A 9,225-nucleotide genomic window follows, 5' to 3' on the forward strand; every position below is an offset into this window, starting at 1 on the left:
GTTATAGTCATGATTTCAGCTATTGTCACAGCACACTTTAGAGGTCAATGAATAGTGATGAACTTAGTAAATGACTTATACAATGATTTTACAGTCATAATCCACAAGACAGACTGCCACATACAGTAGGTTCTTACATAACCATTATTGGCTTGAAATTCTCCCGAACTAAGTTGATGTGGATTAATACTTTTTTCTTCCCATTATATTTAGTATTATATAGTTCGTTGCTATGGTGGTTGCTATGAGGCTGGTATCACTGAAACCACGTAGCTTGCATGACGTGTTTTCTTTTTAAATGACATTCAAAATTAAATGACATACAAAACAAAAACTTGATAACTCAACAATAAAATCATTTTGAACAATTTTTATTTCGATCTGAGAAATTAGTTTTTTGGTAGCAGAAGGTTACAGAAGTGCATTGTGTTGAAGGCGGGGTTTGCGTGTTCTGCTGTTTCGGCGTTGTGGCTAGAGGGGATACAGCAACAGCAAACTCTCGCGGATGAGCGCTGTTATTATCCTAATCCTATCCCCAAAACCTAACCTAAACCAAACATTTCACGCGATTTAAGACAAGTTGTATCACATCTAGACAGATTCGCTGTTTACATCCGAATTCTACCCCAAACTTAACCCTAAATCGCGTAGCTGTATCCCATCTAGCAAAAAACACTGTTTCTGCTAAAATATCTTTAAAAAACAACTTTTTTACATTTTCTTAACGTAGATCATCTAGATGCAGCCTAATTAATAGTTTGCCTGAACTAGGTGTTTATATATTCAGTAGATATATGTTTTTACAGCCCTATTTTGCAAACCAGAAAAACTACAATTTTAGTGCTGATTTGTATCAAGCTGCATTGCACACATGTAGGGAATTGTAGTTTTTTAAAACATTTGTGTTTTTCTTATAATTGGAGGTTGTAAATAGTGAGTTGAGAGTACAGTAAGGTGTTTAGGGGGATTGTTAACACACTTATGCAATCAGATTTTAAATATTTAATTGTTAAGTAGGTTTAAATAAATTTTAACCATATTTGATAGAGTCCCAAGTTGTTGACTATATTGACATTATAACTGAGGTCAAGAGCTCTCATTAAGAGTTTGTCCCATGTCTATAGCCCCTTTTGTTGCCTAATTATAAGCATTCAAAAATGCACCAAGGTGATGTTTTAAAGGGCCGTATTTCAAAGCAGGTGCCATGTAGATTCTTCATACTGACATATGTTATTCTGCAGGTCAAGACCTTTCTAACGATCTATTTGGCTTAGCTCTACAACAAACTTTTCATGTTCTCATTTCAAGTACACAAGCCATCTCAGGTGTAGTTTCACAGATCACTTTGAAGGCTCAATAAGGTTACGGTTAGATAAAATAAAGCTGTTTGTTTGTTTCTGGCTTTGTAAACAGACCCCACACCTTGATGAATACCTGGTGTTGGCCACACACAAACTGTGCGTTTCTGTTTGGGCTTATATGCATAGACTATCTATTTATGTTAATGCTGCTATGATAATTAAAAACATACCATTAATAAATAAGACCATAGTCTGATGGGTAGTTGTCTCCGATTGTAGGCTAGTAGATTATTATTAGGCCTATTGGTTGTCAAAACCCAAATTAGCAAACATTATACACAATGTTTGCTACATAATGTACATAATGTTTGCTCTCTTGCATCTTTTGTAGCCTATTTATTTTTGTTTAAATGTTTTCTTTTGAGCTCAACTAAAAATTGTAAACAGGCCTATTTAGTTTATCCATTAGAGTACCATTCCCCTCCTTCCAAACCTGTCACTTTGAGAAACTGAATGCTTCAGCTATGTGTACAGTATAGGAAGCCTATGTATTGCTTCATGTTCCTTCTTTCTAAGCAGAAAGACAGGCCTGAGCAGTATGCAAACTATACCATGAATGTATGTGGATCAGGTGTGTCAGTCCAGTCATAAAAATTCTGCCCACATAAAAGTTACTGAAGTAATTTATAGTAAATACCCATACTATAGTAAAGTGTAGTATACAGTATATATTATTTAAAACTTTGTTAATGAATGCTACAGCATACTGTAGAGTAATAAATACACTTTAAAAACAGATGTGTTAAAACAACACAATCAGTTTTATTATAGGAACACCACATTTTGTTACTTGTGTTGTCACTTTAATTTTAACACAAAATGTGAAATTACTTAATCATTCCAAAAAATTCCTTACAACTGAGCATAGCTAGTTTTTTAACTCTTTGTTGTTGGTCTCAATTTTTTGTATTACTTTCAATTCATATATAAATATATATTTCTGTCATGATGGTTCATTCATAACATTAAAAGTGGTCATAGAGATTTGCTTCAACTTCATCTGTATGATGGAGGAAAATCACTTTGATAAAGCAGATACACATAACATCATCATCCTCATCATTATATTTAAAGTTGTTTAAATTGTACTGTTCAGTTGTATATCAAAGTGTCCACGAGTATCACTGCTCTGACATAAACCAACTTTTCGATATCCAATTTGCCAAATGCCCCTCAGTGACAGCAAGACTGCGAAAAAGAAGTGAAAATTATGTAAAGTATTTAATCATGACATGAAATCGAACTTTGACTCACTGTATTGAAAAGTATGGTGAGGTCCTTGCCAACACCCAACCATACCGAACCATTGATAAAAGATTAAAAACATCAGGCTACTTATCATTTACAACCTGTGGCCTAAATTCAGTACAATAGATATTAATTGGTCCCCACATGTCCCAGGTAAAGGGACCACACTTATGGTGCCAACAAATGACAACAATAAATACAAATTAGATTGAATTAAAAATCTGTTTTATTCTTATAAGTGTAATCATTACAATACATTTGCATGAAAAAGATTAAATGGCACCTAATACATAAAAATAAAAAAAATGTGTGTGTGTGTGTGTTTGTAGGGATGGGGTCATGAACAAAGTAAAAACAACTCAAAGTTAAAACATAAAACATCTTGTGTAACTAGCATGTTTCCTATCACTGATGCAGTGCTACAGGCTGTTGGCATGGTGTCTTGACATGCAGTGTGTGAACATGATTGGCACACTGTGCACTGTGACCATAAACGCCACTTCTCTGAAGCATTCTTCTTCCTGTCATCGAAAGGACGTGGCAGTTACAGCACAAATGGCCTCCATCTATCAAAACAAATATATTTAAGTCAAGCCAGTTAGTTGAATTAATACTCATGAGCATATTTTAAGTAACATTTCAAAGGCAGTTTATTCATTTGTAACTATTGCCAAATTAAAATGTGGGTATTGCTGACGCTCAATCATAAGATACAAGCAGGTCAACAAAGAAGAATTCCTGGGGCACATTTTAGAAAGCGGAAACAAGGAAAACTCTGGGTTTTCCATTTCAGAAATGTATGTAAATCAAACATGATTCAGAAGAATCATCAATTTAAAAAATCTCACCACCGCTTTAGCATAACTAACTGTAATGCCATACCTCATACAGTCGTAGGTTGGCCTGTTCTAGCCATTCATAGGGAACATCATTTTAAAAGCAATTGTTGGTGTGTTCACCTTCTATCTCTGTTTGTAATTTAAGACAATGTCCTGGACAACACCCTTTAAGATGTTTTTATACATTAGGTCCCAAATGTATGTACAGAACTCGGTTTATGTATTCTGCACGTTCTGCCTGGAAACTGCCCCTTGAAAGACTTACAAAGTGAATCTAGTTTAATGCTGTTAGATCCTAAATGAAAAATTTGGAGGCTGATTTGTCACAATGTGTCACTGTGTAGTGGATTGTTTCCCTTTTAAAATGTTTTGGTCTATGGTTCTGTTCCAATATCTGTTCTTGTTAAAGTATTGTAATCTGTTGAAACTACCTGTTTTTATTCATGTTGCTGCCTCCAAACCAGGTCTACTTGCCCTGGTCTACTATGAGGAAGAGCTTATTATTCTCAGTGGGACATAAAAATCAGCACAATTTGAAAAGATACCTTAATCTGCAGTCATCATGATAGCTACAGTAGTGGCTGTTTCTGAGGACTGTTCTTCCAGCTCTGTACCTAAAAAACATAAAACATAATAACAACTTTCTTAATACAACATTTGAATCTAAATTACAAATTCATAATGCAATGTGTCAACATTTATACTGTCAATAGTTAATTAGTAAATTGTAGGTTAAATACAGATACAGTACCATTCATTGTTTGCATCTAAATATCAACATCCAATTCAAAGTGTAAAATTATCAGAATACCAACCATATAGACCATTTTGCAAGACGTAAACAACACTGGTCCAGAAACACTTCCTGTTTCAGTTTGTAACTGTTTTCTTTATTTCACACATAAAGAAAACATCTTAAAAATGTTTCTTTAACTTTTTGATTAAGTTTTATATGTCCTGTTGGTTGTATTTTATCCCAACGTTTATGTTGTGTTAAAAAAACTGATACAGGAAGTGCTTCTGGACCAGTGTTGTTTACATCTTGCAAAATGGTCTATAAAAGATGTTAAATGTCCCCTTATGCTTCTTAAGTTTAATGTTATATATTTATTTAAAGATAAAATAAAAACATCTCAGCGTACCTTCTGCGTCCATTGCCTCTGACATTCCTTCTGCTTTGTCAGTGGAGTTGCATTGTGCTGCATCTAATTATGTATAGGGAAAAAAAGAAACACTTAGAAGCATAACAAATAACTGGTCTTTCTGCATCACAGAGCAGTATTAATGGAGAAATATAATTTTATAGATAAAATTCAACTGTTGCCAAGGGCCATCACAATCACTAGTCAAATTCAACTAAACAGCTATAGGATATTCTGGAGAGGTGCCTTTTTAGAAAATGTGTCCACTGTAATGAGGAAACTGCAACTGAGAAATAGTGTTACATCCCTTACAAACTGTCATAGACACATACAGAATCTATATCCTGAATCTGTTTCAATTGAATTACATTTAATTTTTAAAGTGCCAATTCATAACAAAGTGACCTCACAGCACTTTTCAAACAGAGTAGGTCTAGAGACCATACTGTACTCTTTATATTATTAGGCTACAAACTCTCAGAAAAAAGGTACATGAAGATACAAAAAGTTGACATTGGGGCAGTACCTTTTCAAAAAGTACACTTTTGTACCTAAAAGGTATACATTGGTACCGCCAAGCTACATGCTGGTACCTCATAGGTACATATCTGTACCTAACTGGTACATTTTAGGACCTTTTCAAAGGGTAGTGTACCAGTGACAAAAAGGTACAACTTTTATACTTTTTTTCTGAGAGTGCAATGGCAACTTCCTTTTAATATGCAGCAACCTCGAGCAGAACCATGGTTCAGAATGGGCAGCCATTTGCCTCGACTGGTTGGGGAGACATGGAGAAATATAGTGGCCCACAGTCTAAAAATATCTGGGTTATTTTTTTATGCATGTTGGGTAAATATTGGACAGAACACACTAATGGGTTAATATTGACCCAATGCTGGGTTGTTTTAACCCAACTGCTGGGTTATTATACCCCATGGTTGCATAACAACAATCCAGCATTTGTTCTTTTCAATATTTACTCGTTATGGGTCAAAACTTAACCCACCCAATGCTGCACTATACAAAGACTCACATGTAGGCCTGTATTATTGTTAAGTTAACTTATTTTTCCCACTTTGCATAGAGCCAAATGATTGGCCGAAACTCAGCTGGAGAAACAAAACCACTGTTAATCTCACTTACTGATTTCAAATGAAATCTCCTCAGCCGCTTGCAAAATGGCCTCCAACTGCTTCCTTCCACAATAGGATGGCTTTTTGAAAGTAAGGCTGTTGGGCAGTCCTGCAACTTTAACTGTCATGCCTTGATTTACCAGGGGAGCCTTCCAGTACCTCCGGCATCCTCTGAAAGACACGGTCAAACACATGCATGTACATGTTACACATTGTAACACAGTCGGACAATTGTGACTCTCCTATCCTGTTAAGAGCCAGTGTATCAGCTGTAAACAGTCATTTTGGTAATGTGTCATAATCTTATGGTTGATGGACACAAATAAGTTATTGATTTGATAATAATGCCATGAAATCATGAAGGTATATTAGGTTATCAAGACTTAAAAAGTGTTTGAACATATGCTTACTATAATTTTGGTTAAACAGATCTTGCACTTTTCTCAGCAGTACATTGACCTCAACTCTGGTTCTCGGTGTTGCGGCTGAGGAGCTGGCTACAGATGTAACAACAGACAACAATCAATTTTATAAAACTATATTATGTATATAGGCACTATTACAGACCTGAGTCCATTTATGTGGATATACGGATATTTTATATAACCAATATTACCTTTGAAATGCAGTGCAAAGTTCACTGTGTCTGTTGAGTCCAGGAAATCGCTCGTTTGGTCATCTTTTTCAGCTGAAAAAAAATGGAAATAAACATGTTAAAACAAAATGCTAAAAGTGATTGAAAGTAAGGACTTGGAAATCTATGAACAGATAAAAATACACATTTATTAAAGCAACTTAAGTGTAAATAAAAAATTAACCAAATGAATAAGAAAACTGAAATATAATTAACTTTACCAGTGGAGGATTGAACATTTGTAGAATTTCTTCAGCCTCTCTGGTAGCTGCTCCAAGTTCAGCATTGTCAGCTTTCATGTCAAGATGTTTTGAAATAGTTGGAGCTTCCTGGCATAACTGGTCAAAACCTGAAGATGCCATATTGAAGAAAAGAAAGAATGCAAAGAGAAATAGGCAAAACAAATTGAAAGAGGGACAAACAGAGAGAGGGGGGAGAGTGAGAGAGAGTGAGTGAGTGAGTGTGTGTGTATACGTAGGAGAGTAGGGCTGTGCTAAATAATCGTCTGTGATTCTCATGCGTGTTTCATCAGTAAAGCCGGTTCCGTGATTAGAAGTAAATCGCCATCAGCTGCTTTCAGATGGAGCGGCATTTACTACACAGACTCGTTGTTCACAGAGAAGCTAGGCAAAACCGGGTTTAAAATCGAGGAAAATCGACTCCGACAATCTATGCAATTTTGCCTAGCTTCTCTGTGAACTACGGGTCTGTGTAATAAATGCCGATCCATCTGAAAGCAGCTGATGGCGATTTACTTCTAATCACGGAACCGGCTTTACTGATGAAACACGCATGAGAATCGCAGACGATTATTTAGCACAGCCCTATAGAAGGGTGAGTGAGTTGGAGAGTGAGTGAGTTAGTAGGAGAGTGAGTTGGAGAGTGAGTGAGTTAGTAGGAGAGTGAGTTGGAGAGTGAGTGAGTGAGTAGGAGAGCGAGTACGAGAGCTTTTGCAAGTGATGGCTCTTAAAAGAGCCGTTGGTTTAAATGTTGTGGAGCGTGTAGATGGAGGAGCATGAGATGTATGTGAAGAAACTGCAAGACAAAAAAAATTGTGAATTACAAATTTTGGATATTTTTTTAATTCTTTATTTACTAAACATTGTATGTGTATAACTATTTACAATAAACCCCAAGATTCGCCCACTATCATAAGACTATATAATAAGATAAATAAATAAATAAATAAAACGGCAATATAATAAAACTGACCAAAAAAAGAAAGATCTGAATGTCTAAAGATTTCAGATTTGTACATCAAATGTATTAAAAGCATGTTGTTGGTGTTACTGTTTTTTACTATGTATAAAAAGGCTGAACTACTGTGGTAAAAGCATAAGGTTTGCTGTTACTGCACTACAAAATACCACAGTAGAAGTAGACTAACTGCGGTAAAAACATGGTACGATTTGTGTACTATAAACACACAATACCACAGTAGTAGTACATTGGTAGTTAATTCCAAAAATATGAATATAATAAAATGATCGAGGATAACGTGACTAGCTTTTAATCACGCGCTAATCAATCACCCACTGCTTGATTATGTGTTGAACTTATTTTGAACAAAAAGAAAGAATGTAATATAGATGACCAATACAATTCAGATAACATTTAGAAGCCGATCTGGATGAATAAAGAACATATAATGAATTTAATATCGAACAAACAGACACTTTTAGTATACTCACCGAGTGGCGACGTTTGTAAACAGATGATACATATCGCGATGATGTGCGAACGAGATTTGGGTCACGGCAGGGGCGTAGCCACGGGTGTGCCGGAGCCACCCACAGTAGCACACCTAAAATTGATGCAGAATATTTATTTATAGTTTCAATATTTTTTTGTACTAAACTTGGGCTGTTGTTGTTTACTTAGAATATATATATATATATATATATATATATATATATATATATATATATATATTTAAAATCAACCCTTTCACGCGTAAGTTAAAAATATTTTATCTGACCCCTTGTGTCCATGGCGACGGGTCATGATTGTCACGTGACACACCGCAACAACAATAATGTATTCTATTCGTTTTATTTCGTTTTTCCTTTTTTTAATTAAAATATTAACTAACTTGCTTACCATGTCAACTATCTGATACTCCAATCCTTCGTTTAAAGATCTTTATAAATTATCTTGATCTATAACGAGATGAGTCCTGTCCACCGGATTTACAGCACCTGAATTCCCCAGCGTTTCTGCTTATCTTGCCTGTGACACACGCAGATTTTCAGATGCACACCCAGAGTTTTTTTCTGGCTACGGGTCACGCTTCTTGAATGCGATGAACAAAATCGTATGGTATAGTACGATTTAATCTATTCGTATTAATTAGCACGAAATCCCTGCAACACAGGGCTGTGTTAAATGCGATGAACTAATCGTACGATTTTTTTCATACGATTTAGCCACTTGGTTAAATCGTTTGAATTATTACGAATTCGCCGTGAGATAGGGTTGGTTACACCCTACTTTGCCACAAAATCAATGTGAAGCTTGCCAGAATAACAACAGGAGCACCATACAAACTCAAACATCTGAAAATGCCAAAATTAGGATGCAATACATGGAGTAACTTTACCCTGTGTATGTGTGGTTTGTTTGTTTGTCCTTCAGGCTTGCCATAGGAATGACAGCGTGTGTTCATGGGGTGCAGGCAGTGAGAATGCTAAGTAAACAAACTTTTCTGCCCTTGCCTTTTTAATTTTGATAGAAATTCTGCCAGGGAACCTCAGAAAAATGCTTGGTTATTATATGGATGACAATTTGAGTCTCGTGGGATCTTTGCCTTTAAGGTTTGCATAAATACCCATATTCATGGTTATTTATTGTTAACTTACCTGAACTCAT

The 9,225-nt window shown here is 35.5% G+C and overlaps 1 long non-coding RNA gene across 1 annotated transcript; it reads right to left on the reverse strand.

Moving 5' to 3' along the window:
- Positions 1 to 7,184: 7,184 nt before the first annotated feature.
- LOC135745981 (uncharacterized) lies at positions 7,185 to 8,720 on the reverse strand. Its single transcript, XR_010531407.2, has 3 exons — positions 8,458 to 8,720; positions 8,049 to 8,161; positions 7,185 to 7,392 (listed from the first exon to the last, which is right to left on the reverse strand). It is a non-coding gene; the product is annotated as an uncharacterized lncRNA (long non-coding RNA).
- Positions 8,721 to 9,225: the final 505 nt, after the last annotated feature.

Source organism: Paramisgurnus dabryanus, chromosome 22, assembly GCF_030506205.2.
Source record: "Paramisgurnus dabryanus chromosome 22, PD_genome_1.1, whole genome shotgun sequence".
NCBI lineage: Eukaryota > Metazoa > Chordata > Actinopteri > Cypriniformes > Cobitidae > Paramisgurnus > Paramisgurnus dabryanus.